Below are 24,221 nucleotides of genomic sequence, written 5' to 3'. Positions count from 1 at the left end.
GTGCAAGTAATTCCCTAATTGGCCCGGCCAATTCTACAGCTTCTAATGGTCCCCATTCTATGACCCTAGGTACCTCAACAACTTTAGAATGAAGAGTATGCAAACTCCTTTGGTATTTTGGATAATCTATCCAAAGTCTGTCAAATCTAAGGTTCGGGTGCAAATCTTCCAAGTGCATATCAGAAAATGTCATGACTGGATGAGGTATATCTTGTTTGTAGTAGTTATCCATCTCCTGTTGTTCCGCATTCTCAGCAGGAGCATTGCGAGCTTGGGATGAAGATTCACCTCTTTCAGTCTGCAAAACACATCAAACACAATTTTTGTGCATCCAAATATACATTAGTGTCAGCAAAATCATCAATCAAAATAATTACAATCACATGATCAATTTATATCAAACTTAAGCTCATTTTCACATTTTCATCAAATCTACACTTTTTCAAATAAGCATATACGAAAATGTTTGCCAAGTTCATAAGCATTCAACTCAAATAACATGTCAAAATAATCATTACTAGCAATTAAACAAGTTTCAAATGGCATTATCTCTCAAAAATCAAGTTCATGAATTTTAGACTTGAAAAAGTCCACTTTAATTCTCAAAATCATGTTTAGGCTCAAAGTTTGGATCATTTAACTACCTAAACATGTTACACTACTTAATTTAGCAACAATTCATGACAAAAATCGGCCATAACCTGTTTATATCAAAAAGCCCCAAATTGCTCAAGAACACAAACCCTAGATTACTCAAAATTTGAAGCTTAGGGCTTCTAATCATGTTAAATAGCATCAATCTAGGTTATACAAGCATAATACATAAACAATTTAAGTAATTACACTAAAAAGCATCAAAATCAAATTGGGGAAAAAATTGCTCAAGAACACTAATTTTTGGATTAAATGGTGTTTAGGTGTAGAAATTTACCGTTTTTCTTGAGTAATTCCTTGATAGCATCCTTCTCAACATGATTTTAGTAAAAGATTTGATGATTAACGGTCAAAAATTGTGAATTTGGGGGTGTTTTTTTCGGGTTTTTGCGGTTTGTTTTCGCAGTATTTTCTGTGTTGTGGTGTGCAACTGAGCTGTTCTGGCGTTTTATTTTTTTTCTGTATTTCGGTCCCTCCGCGACTCGCAGTGTTTGACCCATCAAAATCCGCGAGTCGCGGAGTTTGTATTATTTTTTTTATATCTTATACTAATTAAAACAATTAAGTAATTAATTTTAAAATTTTGTTTCCCTTGTTATTTAGGACGAGGTCGTTTCGGATCGATGTCCTAGTCCGTCCTTCGACAAAATTTTAAAATTTGTCTTTTTCAAGCGATTGTTTTAAAAGCTTAGATTTTTTTAGTTTTTTAATGTTTTTGGCATACTTTAATTTAATAAGAATAAAAATAATGATAATAAAAGTTCTCGTTCCTCCCTCGGGTAAAGCAATTTCGGTTCAACGACCTAGTCTTCAACTTACGACGAATTTTAAAAATCATATTTTTAACTTAATGAGATAAAGCAAATTTTTGTTTTTAAATTCACACAACTTAAATATAAAATTCAAAATTAATATTAAAAATTCACACCAAACTTAAAATTTGAAATGCATAAAATTAAAAATTCATATTTTAAAAATTAAAAATTCACACCAAACTTAATTTAAAAATTCATATTATAAATTCACACCAAACTTATATTAATTTTTCAAATATTTACAATTTTAAATATATTGATTTTACAAAGTTTACAATATTAATTTAAGATTTATATATTAATTTTAAAAACATGGTAAAAATAAAATTAAAAATCTTTTTGGCTTTTGATAATGCTAAAAACGAACATATATTTCATAGCATTATTCCTCAAGAAAGACAAGCTTTTAGTTGCAATTGTTCTATTTACAAGTGATATTCGTTTAAATAATAAAAGGTGAAGACAAAAGATAGATTCGACGAATTGAAGACGCAAACGACCAAAAAGCTCAAAAGTACAAAATACAATCCAAGAGGTTCCAATTATTGATAAGAAACGTCTCGAAATTACAAGAGTACAAGATTCAAAACGCAAAGTACAAGATATTAAATTGTACGCAAGGACGTTCGAAAATCCGGAACCGGGACCAGAGTCAACTCTCAACGCTCGACGCAACGGACTAAAAATTACAAGTCAACTATGCACATAAATATAATATAATATTTAAATAATTCTTATAATTATTTAATATATTATATTTATTTATAAAACCGTCGGCAGAAGAAAACAACCAAATATGAGCCTCCCCAGCTGGCCATGCGATCGCATGGCCTGGAAGGCATAAATCCATGCGATCGCATGAGCCCCAGTTCCAGCCCACATGCCTATAAAAATCGAGCTTTGGTGCACCACAAACATATCTATCTTTCTCTTTTCTCATTCATACGATATATTTATATTTATAATTTATATTTTAATTTTAATTTTAATTATAATTCTAATAATAAGGGTATGTTAGCGAATATTGTAAGGGTGTAAGTCAAAATTCTGTCCGTGTAACGCTACGCTATTTTTAATCATTGTAAGTTATGTTCAACCTTTTTACATTAATGTCTCGTAGCTAAGTTATTATTATGCTTATTTAAAACGAAGTAATCATGATGTTGGGCTAATTACTAAAATTGGGTAATTGGGCTTTGTACCATAATTGGGGTTTGGACAAAAGAACGACACTTGTGGAAATTAGACTATGGGCTATTAATGGGCTTTATATTTGTTTAACTAAATGATAGTTTGTTAATGTTAATATAAAGATTTACAATTGGGCGTCCCTATAATTTACCATATACACTCAATCGGACACGATGGGCGGGGTATTTATATGTACGAATAATCGTTCATTTAACCGGACACGGGAATGGATTAATAGCCACTAGAATAATTAAAACAGGGGTGAAATTATGTACAAGGACACTTGGTATAGCTGATTACAAAATATTAAAACCTTGGATTACACTCAGTCGACATCCTGGTGTAATTATTAAACAAAGTATTAAAATCTTGTTACAGTTTAAGTCCCCAATTAGTTGGAATATTTAACTTCGGGTATAAGGATAATTTGACGAGGACACTCGCACTTTATATTTATGACTGATGGACTGTTATGGACAAAAACCAGACGGACATATTAAATAATCCAGGACAAAGGACAATTAACCCATGGGCATAAAACTAAAATCAACACGTTAAACATCATGATTACGGAAGTTTAAATAAGCATAATTCTTTTATTTCATATTTAATTTCTTTTATTTTATATTTAATTGCACTTCTAATTATCGCATTTTTATTGTTATTTTATTTAATTGCACTTTTAATTATCGTACTCTTTAATTATCGCAAGTTTATTTTATCGCACTTTTATTATTCGCAATTTCATTATCGTTATTTACTTTACGCTTTAATTTAAGTCTTGTATTTATTTTTAATATTTTACATTTGGTTTTAACTGCGACTAAAGTTTTAAAATCGACAAACCGGTCATTAAACGGTAAAAACCCCCCCTTTATAATAATAATATTACTTATATATATATTTGTATTTTTATAAAAGTAAACAAATATAGCGTTAAGCTTTGTTTAAAAAGATTCCCTGTGGAACGAACCGGACTTACTAAAAACTACACTACTGTACGATTAGGTACACTCCCTATAAGTGTTGTAGCAAGGTTTAAGTATATCCATTCAATAAATAAATAAATATCTTGTGTAAAATTGTATCGTATTTAATAGTATTTCCTTGTAAAATTTAATAGTATTTTATACCACTCCGCTACCACATCAAGTATTTTTGGCGCCGCTGTCGGGGATCGTCTTAAAAGCCGGAAGCGCAACGCTATAAAAAAAAAGAAAAACAAAAATATAAATATTTTTTCTTAGAGTTTGGTAAATATTTAAGTTTTATAAAGTTTCTTTATTTCTATTTTTTATTTTTATTTTGTAAAAATATAAATTTTATTTAATTAATAAATATATTTTATATTTTACAGCAAAAACAGAAAAAAAAAATAATAAAATAAAATTTTAATCGGCCTGTACTGTAGCAGCCCAACTCTGGCCCGAAACCCTAGCCCATGCGATCGCATGGCTGGGTAACTTAGAACTCATGCGATCGCATGAGCGTATCTGACAGGCCATCATCGTACATCAATTAATGTGATTAGGGTTTTAATTAATTATTAATTTTATTATTAACCCTAATTAAGTTTTATTATTTAATTAGTTATTAGTTTAAGTTTAATTTGTATTTTTAGTTTAATTAGTTTATTTAAATTGTAAAATTAATAGTTTTAATAAATAAATAATATAAAAATAATATTTTTAAAAATAATATTTTTATAAAAATTGTACTTTTTACAACTTTTTATATATTTTTATATTTTTTTCCCTTTTTAATCGTTTTAGCGTAACTTTTGTATTTTTCGCTCATATTTAGTTTTAATTCATAGTCTTTGCCATAGTTATTTTTACTTCTAGAATTTTAGGCTTTGCCGTAGAATTCCTTAAGTGCTTTTTCTTTAGACTAAGATTTAAGTGCTTTAGAATTTTGCGACGCAGTTTTTAGATTTTAGTACCTTTTTAAGTTATTTCCATTTGGGATTTAGTTTTTCCTGTAAGCTTTAATATTTTTAGACGACTTTTTCCTATGTATCAATTATCATTCCAATTAGTAATTTCAATTTGCGATTATAATTTTAATTTAGTTGTAGTAATAAGGTTAGGTTAGTCAAGTATTTTTAAGTTTTATAAGTTTCTTTTATTTTTCCGTCACCTTTTATTTTTCAACCATTTTTCTTTTTCGACCTTTTTCGACGAACTCTTTTTCTTTCTTATTTCTCGCTATTCTATTTTTAGGACATAGATTTTTATTCTACTTCTTATCTAAATTTCTTAATATAACGAAAATTTATTTTGAGTGGTTAAATTAATAGACATCAAAATTTTCTGGTTCGTAGTAATAGTTGGATTTGTACGTGGACCGGGTTATTGGAGCCAAACAGTCCTCAATTATATTGAGACCAAACGAATCCTGCCCCTCTGCTGCATCTTTTGGCTATTCGAAACGTGGGCAAAATCAGAAAAGTCTATTAATTGGATAACTTATTATAATTTTTCTTTCCTTTTTAAAAACTAATAGGATATTCAGTGAATGCACCGAGCAAGACGTTCACCATCTTTTGTACGTTCACCACCTGTAACTAGATCAAGACATTTAGCAAATATAATCGCCGTTGATTTTTCTTTAGAATCGTCATCCAGTCAACCAAGTACTTCAGTTCAAATTTCCGATAATCCATTTTTTGAACCCGACCTCACAATTGAGAATCCGGAGAATATTCAGGAACGATTCGTAGATCCCGAACCACTAAACTTTCCCCCGGAACCACCAATCATTCAAACAGAGATTGTTGAGGAACGAACCATTAAATCAGAATCCTCTAGTGATTCCGATTCAACAAATTCAATTATGGAGAATATGGAACCTTTAAGTATGGAAGACCGAATGAGAGCCAAACGCACTGGCCAAGGTCACGCAATTACTCATCCAGACATTAATGCGCCAGATTATGAAATCAAAGGACAAATTCTACACATGGTGACTAATCAATGCCAATTTAGTGGTGCGCCGAAGGAAGATCCAAATGAACATCTACGTACCTTTAATAGGATCTGCACACTATTTAAAATCCGAGAAGTGGAGGATGAACAGATATATCTCATGTTATTTCCCTGGACTTTAAAGGGAGAAGCTAAAGATTGGTTGGAATCGTTACCTGAAGGGGCGATTGATACATGGGATGTTTTAGTTGACAAATTTCTTAAACAATTCTTTCCTGCATCTAAAGCCGTAAGACTTCAAGCAGAAATTGTTACGTTTACACAGAAACCGAATGAAACTCTATATGAGGCGTGGACAAGATATGGAAAGTTGTTAAGAGGATCTCCGCAACATGGTTTAGACACCTGTCAAATAGTACAAATATTCTACCAAGGATGCGACATCACTAGAAGAAAAGACATAGATATAGCAGCTGGTGGTTCTATTATGAAGAAAACCGAAACTGATGCTTACAAAATTATTGATAACACTGCTTCCCACTCACATGAGTGGCACCAAGAAAAAGATATCATTAGATCATCTAAAGCAGCTAGAGCCGATTCTAGCCATAACTTAGATTCCATTTCTGCAAAGATAGATGTTGTGGAGAGACGAATGGAAAAGATGACTAAGGATATTCACTCAATAAGAATTAGTTGTGAGCAGTGTGGAGGACCACATTTGACAAAAGATTGTCTCAGTATTGAATTAACAATGGAACAAAGAGAGAATATTTCATACATAAACCAAAGGCCTGGAAATAATTATCAGAATAGTTATCAACCGCCAAGACCGATTTACAATCAAAACCAGAATTATAACCGAAATATTCCATACAACAACCAACAAGGTCCTAACAATCAACAAGTATCCAATAATACTTACAATCAGCAAAGACCTAATTTTCAAAACAAACCACCACAATAAACCGATGATAAAAAGCCGAATTTAGAAGATATGATGACGAAGCTAGTTGAAGCTCAAACGCAGTTTTTCACATCTCAAAAACAAACCAATGAACAAAATGCTCAAGCATTTAGAAATCAACAAGCTTCTATTCAAAATCTGGAACAAGAAGTAAGTAACCTAGCAAGGTTAATAGGTGAAAGAAAACCGGGAAGTCTACCTAGTGATACAAATGCTAACCCCCGGAATGAAACAGCCAAAGCCATTACCACAAGAAGTGGTATTACACTTAAATCACCTGAAATACCTGTAATTTCAGATGATTCTATTCCTACTCCACAAGAACCACAATCTGATCAAGATAAGGAAAAAGAACCGGTAGTTGAAAAGGTTAATAAAGATAACACAGTTAAGGCTAAACCTTATGTTAAACCATACCAACCACTACTTCCTTACCCAAGTAAAATGAAGAAAGAGAAACTTGAAGCCGAGCAATCCAAATTCTTGGATATGTTTAAACAGATAAATGTAAATCTTCCTTTCATTGATGTGATTTCAGGAATGCCTAGATATGCTAAATTCTTGAAAGATCTAATTTCAAATAGAAAGAAAATGGAAGAACTCTCGGCTGTTACTATGAATGCTAATTGTTCAGCAGTGCTGTTGAATAAGATACCAGAAAAATTATCTGATCCAGGAAGTTTCACAATTCCATGTTTTCTGGGTAGTCTTAGTTCAATAGAAGCATTGGCAGACTTAGGTGCTAGTATAAATCTAATGCCGTATTCACTATACACTAAACTAGACCTTGGAGAATTGAAACCAACCAGAATAAGCATACAACTAGCCGATAGATCAATAAAATATCCTAGAGGGATAATGGAGAACATGCTAGTTAAAGTTGGTAATTTAGTATTTCCAGTAGATTTTGTTATTCTAGATATGGAAGAAGATTCTCGAGTTCCTCTCATATTAGGAAGACCATTTTTAAACACGGCTAAAGCAATGATAGACGTGTTCGGTAAGAAACTGACCCTAAGTATAGAGGATGAGAGTGTTACCTTTTCAGTTGATAGAGCAATGCAACAACCACAATCTGCAGATGATACATGTTATTATATTCAAACTATAGATGCACATGCAGAATTATTAGAAGAATTTCCAGAATTACAAGGAACAGGAGAATGTTCTTTAGGAGAAGATAATGAACCAATTGATGAAGCCGAAATGTTAGCCACACTTATAGCTAATGGATATGAACCAACAACAGAAGAAATTCAAATGCTAAAAGAAGAAGACAGATATCGATACAAATCATCGATAGAAGAACCTCCGAAATTAGAGTTAAAGCCACTTCCAAACCATTTGGAATACGCTTATTTACATGGTGAATCTGAATTACCTGTAATAATATCGTCTTCTCTTACTGAAAATGAGAAATCACAACTCATTTCTGTGTTGAAAGCTCATAAACCAGCCATTGCATGGAAAATTCATGATATTAAAGGAATAAGTCCTTCGTATTGCACACATAAAATCCTTATGGAAGAAGGTCATAAAACGTATGTGCAACGCCAACGAAGACTAAATCCTAATATGCAAGATGTAGTTAAAAAAGAGATTATTAAACTGCTAGATGCAGGTTTAATTTATCCAATCTCTGATAGTCCATGGGTAAGCCCAGTTCAATACGTACCTAAGAAGGGTGGCATGACTGTCATTACAAATGAGAAAAATGAGCTTATTCCTACTAGGACTGTAACAGGATGGCGTGTATGTATTGATTATAGAAAATTAAATGACGCCACCAGAAAAGATCACTTTCACTTACCTTTCATAGATCAAATGTTGGAAAGATTAGCCGGAAACAGTTACTATTGTTTTCTAGATGGATTTTCCGGATATTTTCAAATTCCAATAGCACCCGAGGACCAAGATAAAACCACATTCACGTACCCTTATGGTACTTTTGCTTACAAACGCATGCCATTTGGACTTTGCAACACCCCTGCAACCTTTCAAAGGTGTATGATGGCGATTTTTCACGACATGATAGAAGAATGCATGGAAGTTTTCATGGATGACTTTTCAGTCTTTGGTGATACATTTGAATCATGTCTAGTTAATCTGGAACGAATGCTAATTAGATGCGAACAATCAAATCTAGTTCTTAATTGGGAGAAATGCCATTTCATGGTTAAAGAAGGCATCGTTCTTGGACATAAAATTTCAAAAGAAGGAATTGAAGTGGATAGAGCTAAAGTAGATGTAATTGCTAAACTTTCACATCCCACCAATGTTAGAGGAATTAGGACTTTTCTAGGGCATGCCGGTTTTTACCGACGTTTCATAAAAGATTTTCCTAAAATTGTCACTCCTATGAATAAACTCCTAGAAAAGGATGCTCCATTCATCTTTTCAGATGAGTGTATCAAATCTTTTAATATTCTTAAAGAGAAACTCACTAATGCACCGATCATGATAGCACCAAATTGGAATCTACCATTTGAACTAATGTGCGATGCAAGTGATTTTGCAATGGGAGCCGTTTTAGGACAAAGGATTGAAAAACGATTTCAACCTATATATTATGCTAGTAAGACATTACAAGGAGCACAAACGAACTATACAACTACTGAAAAATAACTCCTTGCTATTGTCTTTGCTTTTGACAAATTTCGATCATATCTCGTTCTAGCAAAAACGGTGGTCTATACCGACCATTCTGCTCTTAGATACCTATTTTCAAAATAAGATGCTAAACCAAGATTAATCCGTTGGATCTTACTCTTACAAGAGTTTGATATTGAAATCCGAGATAAAAGAGGAGCAGAAAATCTCGCCGCTGATCATCTTTCTCGTCTTGAAAATCCCGAATTAGAAGTTCTAAATGAATCAGCCATACAAGACAACTTTCCTGATGAATATCTATTGAAGATAGATTATAAAGAAATCCCATGGTTTGCAGACTATGCAAACTATTTAGTATGTGGATTCCTTGAAAAAGGATTATCGTACCAAAGACGAAAGAAATTCTTCAGTGATATAAAACACTATTTTTGGGAAGATCCACATCTGTTTAAAAGTTGTCCCGATGGAATAATACGCCGATGTGTATTTGGAGATGAAGCTAGTAAAATATTAAACCATTATCACACAGGACCAACAGGAGGGCATTATGGGCCTCAACTAACAGTAAGAAAAGTTTATGATGCTGGATTCTATTGGCCTACAATTTACAAAGATGCACACCTTCTTTGCAAATCCTGTGATGCTTGTCAAAGGGCCGGAAAAATAAGTCAACGTGATGAAATGCCACAAAATGTCATCCAAGTATGTGAAGTATTTGACATTTGGGGTATTGACTTTATGGGTCCATTTCCAAAATCTCATAATAATCTATATATGCTCGTAGCCATTGATTATGTATCTAAATGGGCGGAAGCACAAGCTCTCCCAACTAATGATGCACGAGTTGTAGTCAACTTTTTAAAACGTCTTTTTGCAAGGTTTGGAACACCGAAAGCTTTAATAAGTGATCGGGGTACTCATTTCTGTAATAATCAACTTGAGAAAGTTCTTAAAAGATATGGAGTAACTCATAAAATCTCCACCGCATATCATCCACAAACAAGTGGACAAGTTGAAAACACCAACCGAGCTTTAAAACGTATTCTAGAGAAAACCGTAGGATCAAATCCGAAGGAATGGTCCATTAAATTGGAGGATGCACTCTGGGCTTTTAGAACAGCCTACAAAACTCCAATTGGAACCACACCTTTTAGACTTGTTTATGGAAAAGCATGTCATCTTCCAGTAGAAATTGAACACAAAGCATTTTGGGCTTTGAAGACATGTAATCTTGATTTACATGAAGCTGGACGTTTACGATTAAGTCAACTAAACGAATTAGAAGAATTAAGACATGAAGCATACGAAAATTCGTTAATCTATAAAGAAAGAATGAAGAAATGGCATGATAAAAGAATCAGAAGTTCAAAAGAATTTAAAGAAGGAGACAGAGTTCTTCTTTTCAATTCACGATTCAAGCTATTTCCTGGAAAATTGAAATCAAGATGGTCTGGACCATTCATAGTCAAAAGAGTTTTCCCATACGGAACGATAGAATTAATAAATTCAAATGGGATTGAATTTAAAGTTAATGGTCACAGAGTTAAACATTACATACATGGTCCGATGGAAGTCGACAACGAAGTTAATCACAATTTCGATACCACAACTAACTAAGTGTGGGGAGAATCAAGTCTTTAAAGGATAATATGTATTTCTGTTAGAGTTAGATTGTCTGTTTTCGTGTAGTTCTCGAAAATGGAACCCGAATGGTTTTTCCCAAGCAGACCCTAAAGAACTAGTCTTCTCCCCCCATTCTGAATTTTTTTTTTTTTTTAGGTTTTTACGAAATGAAGACTGCCTGTGAACTAAACCATGGTCAAATGCTACACGCTTTGATCACTAAACGTAATAATGACATACTCCCGAGTGAATTAGTATCAGTAATCAGAGAAAGAATGGACGGAGTTAGAAAAGAATCCAGATGCGAAGATAATAAATTACAATTTGGTAAAGGAAAATCAAAATCCGCAGCGAAAAGAAGAGCACGACACCTAGAAAGATGTCACAAATGCGGAAAATGGTCACATGGAGGTAAATGTTCAAATAATCAAACCTATTCAAATACCGAATTTGTTACTTTATGCAGAGACGGACCGTTCATATGTTTAGAAGAAAAGACACTGAATGCTCGAGGTTACGCCTATGTAGCTATGGAAAACCAATTAAACCGACTATCTTATGAATGGGATAGATCATATAACTAAAAAAATCTATTTCACAGGTATGTCTGAACAGTTTTTATTTTTATTTTTATTTTTAACCTTTTGATAATAAACGCTAATTTGTTCGCTAAAAAGTATTAAATTGGTATTGAATAAAATTAGGTTTGGCGACCGAAATTATTGATATCATTCAAAAATTTATTACATCACTGCGAAATTTAACGTTTATTCTTAAGGTATAAATATCTTTAATCAATCAACCCAAAATATTTCAAAAATTCGTCATGAGTTAAATTAGGTCTTGGAACCGAAATTACTTTACCGAAAAGAGGGGTGCATATTTTTGATAATATTTGATTGATTAAAGTGGGATAAAAAGCCAAAAAGATTTTTAATTTTATTTTTACCATGTTTTTAAAATTAATATTTAAATCTTACATTAATATTGTAAACTTTGTAAAAACAATATTTTTAAAAAAAATGTAAATATTTGAAAAATTAATATAAGTTTGGTGTGAATTTATAATGTGAATTTTTAAAATTAAGTTTGGTGTGAATTTTTAATTTTTAAAATATGAATTTTTAATTTTATGCATTTCAAATTTTAAGTTTGGTGTGAATTTTTAATATTAATTTTGAATTTTATATTTAAGTTGTGTGAATTTAAAAACAAAAATTTACTTTATCTCATTAAGTTAAAAATATGATTTTTAAAATTCTTCGTAAGTTGAAGACTAGGTCTTTAAACCGAAATTGCTTTACCCGAAGGAGGGACGAGAACTTTTATTATCATTATTTTTAATCTTTTTTGAATTAAAGTATGGCAAAAACATTAAAAAACCCAAAAATCTTTACTTTTAAAAAAACCGCGCTTTGATTTGACAAATTTTAAAATTTTGTCGAGGGACAGACTAGGACAACGATCCGAAACGCCCTCGCTCCTAAAGGAAAACAAAATTTTTAAAATTTAATTAATTATAAGTTTTATAAAGCATAAGGTTTTATATAAAAAAAAAAGCAGAAAACACTGTAGCCGGCACCCCATGCGATCGCATGGGGTTTGCACTTGGAACCCATGCGATCGCATGGGGACCAAATGCAGGTCAGAAACAAATAACAGCAGCGGATCTGCTCTTCATCCACAAAACACACACACATTCACGAACCAACTCCAAAAATTCACCAATTTTCGCCATTTTTCCACCGTAATTCATCAAATTTCTTGCTCTAATCATGCCTAGATTCTCATTCCTCAGCAAATTGGTAAAAATTACACCCCTAAACTCTATAAATTCCTAGTTTTTGTGATAATTACCAATTTTTTACCTAATGCAATTTTGTTAATTTCTAGTGTAATTAGTGTTAAATTGTTAGTATTTTATGCATGTATAACCTAGATTGATGCTATTTAACATGATTTGAAGCCAAAAACTTCAAAAATTTTAGAAATCTAGGGTTTGTGTTCTTGAGCAATTTGGGGCTTTTTGATATAAACAGGTTATGGCCGATTTTTGTCATGAATTATTGCTAAATTGAGTAGTGTAACATGTTTAGATAGTTAAATGATCCAAACAATGATCCTAAACATGATTTTTGGAGATTAAAGTGGACTTTTTAAGTCCAAAATTCATGAACTTGATTTATTTGATATATTTGCCATTTGAGACTTGTTTAATTATTAGTAATGAATATTTTGACATGTTATTTGAGTTAAATGCTTATGAATTTTGTATACATTTTCATATGTGCTTATTTGAAAAGTGTAGAATTGTGAAAAATTGTGAAAATGTGTATAAGTTTAATTTTGATTTAACATGTTATAGTGATTGTTTTAAGTTGTTATTTTGCTAACACTAATGCATATTTGGATGCACAAATTTTGTGTTTAATGTGTTTTACAGAGAGCCGATACTGGAGGTTCAGGAGCATCATCATCTAGACGACCAGCACCAGCACAAGAACCACAGCCAGAAATGCAACACGAACAAGAACCACAACAGGAACAACAACAGCCTGATCAGCACATACCTTATTATGATCCAGTACAGTTTGTTGATGAATTCATAGTATTCCCAATGAGGCCGCCAGTAGAATTCCCAACGATTCCTGAGCACACTCTACATCCTAATCTGAGATTTGATAGAAGATGGAGAGATTACGAGACATATCAAAGGAACAAATTCAAATTGGTAACAAAAAATGTAGAGGTGCCAAGGGTAATCGATTGGGCCCCTTTGGAAACGGTCCATCTAGCTGACCGTGTTAGACAGCTTTTAGTTTAAAGGTATGGCAGTTCTTCTTTTACAGATTGGGAACGTCTTTTCACCATTCGTAGACCTGTATATAAGGAATGGTGTGTTGAGTTGATGAGTACTGTATCACTTGATACAAATATAGTTAGGACTTAGGATAGATGATAGAAGATTTCTTAGGTTTATCCTTGGCGGTAAGATGTACAGAATGTCCATGCTGGACATGGCCAGGGCCTTACAGATATAAACCCCTGGTGAGTTGCTATTACCCGATTGTACAAATTTGATTCATTATAGTGAAGGGGTAGATAGTAACTTTGACGCTGACGCCATTTGGAGGCGTATGTCACATTTTGATGTTTTTACACGAGCAGGAGGACACTCCTATACACATATTGACAGAGCCGAGCTTCGTATTATTCATAGATTTTTGGCTAACTCGATTACACAAAGAGGTCATAATAAAGAAAAAATTACCTTATATGATTTATTCTACCTAAAGTGTATTCGGGATCCTAGAAGCTTTGTCAATATCCCTTACTGTGTTGCTTTTTATTTATCTAAAATGGTAGAGGGAATGCAGGACGGGAGTATAATAGGAGGAGGTATTTTTGTTACTCTCATTGGAGAGTATTTAGGTGTTGATAGGAACCAAGGGGGTCCATTACAGATTTGTAGAGAACAGGTTGAGCCCTTAGGATTGAAAGTTTATGTGGGTGCTAAGGTATTGAAAAGTAGACGTAACCAGGCAGTACCCTATGTGGGATCTCATCCTCAGGTAGAGAGAGGCTCAGACGAGGAAATGGAGGAGGCGGAAGACATTAGAGATGTCTTTCGAGATGCTATTCTTGACGTCCACGTTCGTATAGATGAGGAAGCAATGACGAACGCGGCAAGACATAGTATGTATGAGCAGTGGAACTCCGAGCGAGTATACGAGGATTATAGGCGACACCAACACGATAGCTGGTTAGTTCATCAGCACCAAATCATGAGCCAGCTATCATATCAGGTACCAAATAACTATGTACCTACTCGACCTGCTCATTTTCCGCCACATAGCCCCGATATCCGACCACCCTTTAACCGGTATGACTATAACCAAGCCTATCAGAACACCTATAACCAACAATGGAACCCACCCGATGAGATGAACTGGAACCCCTATCCAGACTGATTTAGTTCCATTTGGTTATTTTTATGATTTTTATGTTTTTATCTTTTGACTTTTTCATGTTTAAACTTATGTTATTGGATATATTTGTGTAATTTTTATTATTTTATTATTATTGTGTACTAATATTTCATATTTAGAATTTGAAAGTGGGATATTAAGTCCCATTTCAAATTGCCATCCATGATTATATTTGTATGTATGTATATTGTCGATTGTACAAAACAGGGTAAAACAGCGCATTTTCAAAGACTGGTATTAAGTTCAGCAAAAGCTACTAATTTTGACGACAAGATGACAAATAAATGTGATGTAACAACAGACGAAATGAACAAATGCTATGCACCATTAATCATTCAGCAAACAAACGCCAATATGTTTGGAAACTTTGGTAAAATTTAATCATTTCTACGCTAATCACCCTCAATAATTTAAATTGTACTGATTTCTTGCAAATGAGGGCATTGCAAGATCTAAAGTGCGGGAAGGGGTTAAATTCTTTCGGATTTTTAAAATTTTTATCTTTATACACTTGGTTACCATTAAAAATACTAGTAACGTAGTAGTTGTATTAGAATCTAGTGCTCTCTGATAATAAAGAACAGCCCTAGTCTTATATACTGACTACCCAATTCTAGTAAAATTTTTCAAAATTTTTAATTAAATGAACTCAAAATCATGTTTATACATATTTATGAACGATAAAACTAGGTGTTAACACCAAAATTATTGTTACCTCAGAAAGGACATAAATTGAGAAACAAACCAAAATGTTAAAATTCATTTAAAATGGAATAGAGGACAATAAAAATGAAAATAAAAGCCAAGTGTGGGAAAAATTACCAAGTTATCTTAAACATATGTCACATATTTCTGTAACAAATAACTGAAAATACTTTTGCTTTGGACTAAACTAAACTATTTTACCCGATGAAAGAAAAGAAGAGATGGATCTACACGATGAATCAATTCAATCATTAAAAGGAAGTAAAGTCTTCCGAAAAAGACACGCGCTTCTTGATTTAGGTCAAGAAGTTGTCGTCCAAACCAGCTGTAGGTTGACGAAAAATCTAGAAAAGTCATCACTAAAATTAGCAGGAAATCCACGGACCTCAGCATTAAACAGGGTCGCCAAGTGGTCAGATTTATCCTAACCATGAGAAGCATTTATCTCGTACAATGGGGGGGCACCGTGCAAATTAGCTGGATAAGATTAATGAATCAGATCCCCATAAAGGATAATCTCCTTAAAGATTAAAAATCAGCTTTTAAGCCTGATATTACTCAATCCTAGAGATTGACCTTAAAGATTGAGAATTCAAACTCATGGAATTCAATGATATCTAAACTCGAGCTTAAACGATAAAATATTTTGATCAAAATTACAAACCGATTTGTTTTCTGAAAACCCCATTTTCAATGCGTTCATTACCATTGAACGTAAAATCCTAGGAATTCACTGGGAATTCATTAGGTCATCTGAACCAAATCGGGTGTCAACCGTAAGAACGGTGGTTGCATAGCATGGTCAAAGATAGGACCTTGTGCCAGACCGACAAATTATAAGGGTGAGCTTTACTATTGCTCCTACAAAGGATAGTAATTGCGTCCGACACGTTATAGACCATAATTAAAAGCATGTCAGGGGACATTGCCTTAACAGTTGCTTGTTCAATGCTTTCCTTTACAACCGGACGGTAGTTTACCGAAAGGTAATATACGGGACAAGTAAACTGGACGTGTTGCTTTCCTAATACAAGGTTAGCAAGTGGGTGACACAAAACCGCAAGTTTTGAGCTAAAATTTTCAAATCTAAAACCCACCAAGCCCACAAAAATATTTTGCAAACACCGGTGAAGGGTTATTCCGGAAAACTTATCTAGGGTAAAAACTAGATTTAATTTTCAAAAGATCAAATGTTTATATAAAGATCCAATTTCCTTAATGGATCTAAATTTTTATATAGTCATATGGGACGGTAAACCACATCGTTACTACTATTGTTTATACCGCCGTATAGAAATCACTGATGTACAAAGTGTGAAGAATAAAGAAGTGATTCTAGTATTTCAAGACGATATTGCTTGAGGACAAGCAACGCTCAAGTGTGAGAATATTTGATAATGCTAAAAATGAACATATATTTCATAGCATTATTCCTCAAGAAAGACAAGCTTTTAGTTGCAATTGTTCTATTTACAAGTGATATTCGTTTAAATAATAAAAGGTGAAGACAAAAGACAGATTCGACGAATTGAAGACGCAAACGACCAAAAAGCTCAAAAGTACAAAATACAATCCAAGAGGTTCCAATTATTGATAAGAAACGTCTCGAAATTACAAGAGTACAAGATTCAAAACGCAAAGTACAAGATATTAAATTGTACGCAAGGACGTTCGAAAATCCGGAACTGGGACCAGAGTCAACTCTCAACGCTCGACGCAACGGACTAAAAATTACAAGTCAACTATGCACATAAATATAATATAATATTTAAATAATTCTTATAATTATTTAATATATTATATTTATTTATAAAATCGTCGGCAGAAGAAAACAACCAAATATGAGCCTCCCCAGCTGGCCATGCGATCGCATGGCCTGGAAGGCATAAATCCATGCGATCGCATGAGCCCCAGTTCCAGCCCACATGCCTATAAAAATCGAGCTTTGGTGCACCACAAACATATCTATCTTTCTCTTTTCTCATTCATACGATATATTTATATTTATAATTTATATTTTAATTTTAATTTTAATTATAATTCTAATAATAAGGGTATGTTAGCGAATATTGTAAGGGTGTAAGTTGAAATTCTGTCCGTGTAACGCTACACTATTTTTAATCATTGTAAGTTATGTTCAACCTTTTTACATTAATGTCTCGTAGCTAAGTTATTATTATGCTTATTTAAAACGAAGTAATCATGATGTTGGGCTAATTACTAAAATTGGGTAATTGGGCTTTGTACCATAATTGGGGTTTGGACAAAAGAACGACACTTGTGGAAATTAGACTATGGGCTATTAATGGGCTTTATATTTGTTTAACTAAATGATAGTTTGTTAATGTTAATATAAAGATTTACAATTGGGCGTCCCTATAATTTACCATATACACTCAATCGGACACGATGGGCGGGGTATTTATATGTACGAATAATCGTTCATTTAACCGGACACGGGAATGGATTAATAGCCACTAGAATAATTAAAACAGGGGTGAAATTATGTACAAGGACACTTGGTATAATTGATAACAAAATATTAAAACCTTGGGTTACACTTAGTCGACATCCTGGTGTAATTATTAAACAAAGTATTAAAATCTTGTTACAGTTTAAGTCCCCAATTAGTTGGAATATTTAACTTCGGGTATAAGGATAATTTGACGAGGATACTCGCACTTTATATTTATGACTGATGGACTGTTATGGACAAAAACCAGACGGACATATTAAATAATCCAGGACAAAGGACAATTAACCCATGGGTAATAAAAATAAAATCAACACGTCAAACATCATGATTACGGAAGTTTAAATAAGCATAATTCTTTTATTTCATATTTAATTTCCTTTATTTTATATTTAATTGCACTTCTAATTCTCGCATTTTTATTGTTATTGTATTTAATTGCACTTTTAATTATCGTACTTTTTAATTATCGCAAGTTTATTTTATCGCATTTTTATTATTCGCAATTTCATTATCGTTATTTACTTTACGCTTTAATTTAAGTCTTGTATTTATTTATTATTTTACATTTGGTTTTAACTGCGACTAAAGTTTAAAAATCAACAAACCGGTCATTAAACGGTAAAAACCCCCCTTTATAATAATAATATTACTTATATATATATTTGTATTTTTATAAAAGTAAACAAATATAGCGTTAAGCTTTGTTTAAAAAGATTCCCTGTGGAACGAACCGAACTTACTAAAAACTACACTACTGTACGATTAGGTACACTGCCTATAAGTGTTGTAGCAAGGTTTAAGTATATCCATTCTCTAAATAAATAAATATCTTGTGTAAAATTGTATCGTATTTAATAGTATTTCCTTGTAAAATTTAATAGTATTTTATACCACTCCGCTACCACATCAGCTTTTTATCCCACTTTAATCAATCAAATATTATCAAAAATATGCGCCCCTCTTTTCGGTAAAGTAATTTCGGTTCCAAGACCTAATTTAACTCATGACGAATTTTTGAAATATTTTTGGTTGATTGATTAAAGATATTTATACCTTAAGAATAAACGTTAAATTTCGCAGTGATGTAATAAATTTTTGAATGATATCAATAATTTCGGTCGCCAAACCTAATTTTATTCAATACCAATTTAATACTTTATAGCGAACAAATTAGCGTTTATTATCAAAAGGTTAAAAATAAAAATAAAAAAAATAAAAACTGTACAAACATACCTGTGAAATAGATTTCTTAGTTATATGATCTATCCCATTCATAAGATAGTCGGTTTAATTGGTTTTCCATGGCTACATAGGCGTAACCTCGAGCATTCAGTGTTTTTTCTTCTAAACATATGAACGGTCCGTCTCTGCATAAAGTAACAAATTCGGTGTTTGAATAGGTTTGATTATTTGAACATTTACCTCCATGTGACCATTTTCCGCATTTGTGACATCTTTCTAGGTGTCGTGCTCTTCTTTTCGCTGCGGATTTTGATTTTCCTTTACCAAATTGTAACTTATTATCTTCGCATCTGGATTCTTTTCAAACTCCGTCCAATCTTTCTCTGATTACTGATACTATTTCACTCGGAAGTGTGTCATTATTACGTTTAGTGATCAAAGCGTGTAGCATTAGACCATGGTTTAGTTCACAGGCAGTCTTCATTTCCTAAAAAAAAATAAAAATTCAGAATGGGGGGAGAAGACTAGTTCTTTAGGGTCTGCTAGGGAAAGACCGTTTAGGTTCCATTTTCGAGAACTACACGAAAACAGACAATCTAACTCTAACAGAAATACATAAACCCCCTATACTTAGTTAGCTGTGGTATCGAAATTGTGATTAACTTCATTGTCTTCTTCCATCGGACCATGTATGTAATGTTTAACTCTGTGACCATTAACTTTAAATTCAATCCCATTTGAATTTATTAATTCTATCGTTCCGTATGGGAAAACTCTTTTAACTATGAATGGTCCAGACCATCTTGATTTCAATTTTCCAGGAAATAGCTTGAATCGTGAATTGAAAAGAATAACTCTGTCTCCTTCTTTAAATTCTTTTAAACTTCTGATTCTTTTATCATGCCATTTCTTCATTTTTTTCTTTATAGATTAATGAATTTTCGTATGCTTCATGTCTTAACTCTTCTAATTCATTTAGTTGACTTAATCGTAGACGTCCAGCTTCATGTATATCAAGATTACATGTCTTCAAAGCCCAAAATGCTTTGTGTTCAATTTCTACTGGAAGATGACATGCTTTTCCATAAACAAGTCTAAAAGGTGTGGTTCCAATTGGAGTTTTGTAGGCTGTTCTAAAAGCCCAGAGTGCATCCTTCAATTTAATGGACCATTCCTTCGCATTTGATCCTACGGTTTTCTCTAGAATACGTTTTAAAGCTCGGTTGGTATTTTCAACTTGTCCACTTGTTTGTGGATGATATGCGGTGGAGATTTTATGAGTTACTCCATATCTTTTGAGAACTTTCTCAAGTTGATTATTACAGAAATGAGTTCCCCGATCATTTATTAAAGCTTTCGGTGTTCCAAACCTTGCAAAAAGACCTTTTAAAAAGTTGACTACAACTCGTGCATCGTTAGTTGGAAGAGCTTGTGCTTCCGCCCATTTAGATACATAATCAATGGCTACGAGAATATAGAGATTATTATGAGATTTTGGAAATGGACCCATAAAGTCAATACCCCAAATGTCAAATACTTCACATACTTGTATGACATTTTGTGGCATTTCATCACGTTGACTTATTTTTCCGGACCTTTGACAAGCATCTCAGGATTTGCAAAGAAGGTGTGAGTCTTTGTAAATTGTAGGCCAATAGAATCCAGCATCATAAACTTTTCTTGCTGTTAGTTGAGGCCCATAATGCCCTCCTGTTGGTCCGGTGTGACAATGGTTTAATATTTTACTGGCTTCATCTCCGAATACACATCGGCGTATTATTCCATCTGGACAACTTTTAAACAAATGTGGATCTTCCCAAAAATAGTGTTTTATATCACTGAATAATTTCTTTCGTCTTTGGTACGACAATCCTTTTTCAAGGAATCCACAAACTAAGTAGTTTGCATAGTCTGCAAACCATGGAATTTCATTATAATCTATCTTCAATAGATATTCATCAGGAAAGTTGTCTTGTATGGCCGATTCATTTAGAACTTCTAATTCGGGATTTTCAAGACGAGAAAGATGATCAGCGGCGAGATTTTCTGCTCCTCTTTTATCTCGGATTTCAATATCAAACTCTTGTAAGAGTAAGATCCAACGGATTAATCTTGGTTTAGCATCTTGTTTCGAAAATAGGTATCTAAGAGCAGAATGGTCGGTATAAACCACCGTTTTTGCTAGAACGAGATATGATCAAAATTTGTCAAAAGCAAAGACAATAGCAAGGAGTTATTTTTCAGTAGTTGTATAGTTCGTTTGTGCTCCTTGTAACGTCTTACTAGCATAATATATAGGTTGAAATCGTTTTTCAATCCTTTGTCCTAAAACGGCTCCCATTGCAAAATCACTTGCATCGCACATTAGTTCAAATGGTAGATTCCAATTTGGTGTTATCATGATTGGCGCATTAGTGAGTTTCTCTTTAAGAATATTAAAAGATTTGATACATTCATCTGAAAAGATGAATGGAGCATCCTTTTCTAGGAGTTTATTCATAGGAGTGGCAATTTTAGAAAAATCTTTTATGAAACGTCGGTAAAAACCGGCATGCCCTAGAAAACTCCTAACTCCTCTAACATTGGTTGGATGTGGAAGTTTAGCAATTACATCTACTTTAGCTCTATCCACTTCAATTCCTTCCTTTGAAATTTTATGTTCAAGAACAATGCCTTCTTTAACCATGAAATGGCATTTCTCCCAATTAAGTACTAGATTTGACTGTTCGCATCTAATCAGCATTCGTTCAAGATTAACTAGACATGATTCAAATGTATCACCGAAGACTGAAAAGTCATCCATGAAAAATTCCATGCATTCTTCTATCATGTCGTGAAAAATCGCCATCATGCACCTTTGAAAGGTTGCAGGGGCGTTGCAAAGTCCAAATGGCATGCGTTTGTAAGCAAAAGTACCATAAGGGCACGTGAATGTGGTTTTCTCTTGATCTTCGGGTGCTATTGGAATTTGAAAATATCTGAAAAATCCATCTAGAAAACAATAGTAACTATTTCCGGCTAATCTTTCCAACATTTGATCAATGAAAGGTAAGGGAAAGTGATCTTTTCTGGTGGTGTCATTTAATTTTCAATAATCAATACATACACGCCATCCTGTTACAGTCCTTGTAGGAATAAGCTCATTTTTTTCATTTGTAATGACAGTCATGCCACCCTTCTTAGGTACGCATTGAACTGGGCTTACCCATGGACTATCAGAAATTGGATATATTAAACCTGCATCTAGCAGTTTAATAATCTCTTTCTTAACTACATCTTGCATATTAGGATTTAGTCTTCGTTGGCGTTGCACATACGTTTTATGACCTTCTTCCATAAGGATTTTATGTGTGCAATACGAAGGACTTATTCCTTTAATATCATGAATCTTCCATGCAATGGCTGGTTTATGAGCTTTCAACACAGAAATGAGTTGTGATTTCTCATTTTCAGTAAGAGAAGACGATATTATTACAGGTAATTCAGATTCACCATGTAAATAAGCGTATTCCAAATGGTTTGGAAGTGGCTTTAACTCTAATTTCGGTGGTTCTTCTATCGATGATTTATATCGATATCTGTCTTCTTCTTTTAGCATTTGAATTTCTTCTGTTGTTGGTTCATATCCATTAGCTATAAGTGTAGCTAACATTTCAACTTCATCAATTGGTTCATTACCTTCTCCTAAAGAACATTCTCCTGTTCCTTGTAATTCTGGAAATTCTTTTAATAATTCTGCATGTGCATCTATAGTTTGAATATAATAACATGTATCATCTGCAGATTGTGGTTGTTGCATTGCTCTATCAGCTAAAAAGGTAACACTCTCATCCTCTATACTTAGGGTCAATTTCTTACCGAACACGTCTATCATTGCTTTAGCCGTGTTTAAGAATGGTCTTCCTAATATGAGAGGAACTTGAGAATCTTCTTCCATGTCCAGAACAACAAAATCTACTGGAAATATTAAAGTACCAACTTTAACTAGCATGTTCTCCATTATCCCTCTAGAATATTTTATTGATCTATCGGCTAGTTGTATGCTTATTCTGGTTGGTTTCAATTCTCCAAGGTCTAGTTTAGCGTATAGTGAATATGGCATTAGATTTATACTAGCACCTAAGTCTGCCAATGCTTCTATTGAAGTAAGACTACCCAGAAAACATGGAATTGTGAAACTTCCTGGATCAGATAGTTTTTCTGGTATCTTATTCAACAGCACTGCTGAACAATTAGCATTCATGGTAACAGCCGAGAGTTCTTCCATTTTCTTTCTATTTGAGATTAGATCTTTCAAGAATTTAGCATATCTAGGCATTCCTGAAATCACATCAATGAAAGGAAGATTTACATTTATCTGTTTAAACATATCCAAGAATTTGGATTGCTCGGCTTCAAGTTTCTCTTTCTTCATTTTACTCGGGTAAGGAAGTGGTGGTTGGTATGGTTTAACATAAGGTTTATCCTTAATTGTGTTATCTTCATTAACCTTTTCAACTACCGGTTCTTTTTTCTTATCTTTATTAGGTTGTGGTTCATGTGGAGTAGGAATAGCTTCATCAGAAGTTACAAGTATTTCAGGTGGTTTAAGTGTTGTAACACTTCTTATGGTAATGGCTTTAGCTGTTTCATTCCGGGGGTTAGCATTTGTATCACTAGGTAGACTTCCCGGTTTTCTTTCACCTATTAACCTTGCTAGGTTACTTACTTCTTGTTCCAGATTTTGAATAGAAGCTTGTTGATTTCTAAATGCTTGAGCATTTTGTTCATTAGTTTGTTTCTGAGATGTGAAAAACTGCGTTTGAGTTTCAACTAGCTTCGTCATCATATCTTCTAAATTCGGCTTTTTATCATCGGTTTGTTGTGGTGGTTTGTTTTGAAAATTAGGTCTTTGCTGATTGTAATTATTATTGGATACTTGTTGATTGCTAGGACCTTGTTGGTTGTTGTATGGAATATTTCGGTTATAATTCTAGTTTTGATTGTAAATCGGTCTTGGCGGTTGATAATTATTCTGATAATTATTTCCAGGCCTTTGGTTTATGTATGAAATATTCTCTCTTTGTTCCATTGTTAATTCAA

The sequence above is a fragment of the Rutidosis leptorrhynchoides genome, chromosome 7, assembly GCF_046630445.1.
Source record: "Rutidosis leptorrhynchoides isolate AG116_Rl617_1_P2 chromosome 7, CSIRO_AGI_Rlap_v1, whole genome shotgun sequence".
NCBI classification, from domain to species: Eukaryota; Viridiplantae; Streptophyta; class Magnoliopsida; order Asterales; family Asteraceae; genus Rutidosis; species Rutidosis leptorrhynchoides.
The sequence above is the reverse complement of the archived record's forward strand: the minus strand, read 5'-3'. Positions refer to the sequence as shown.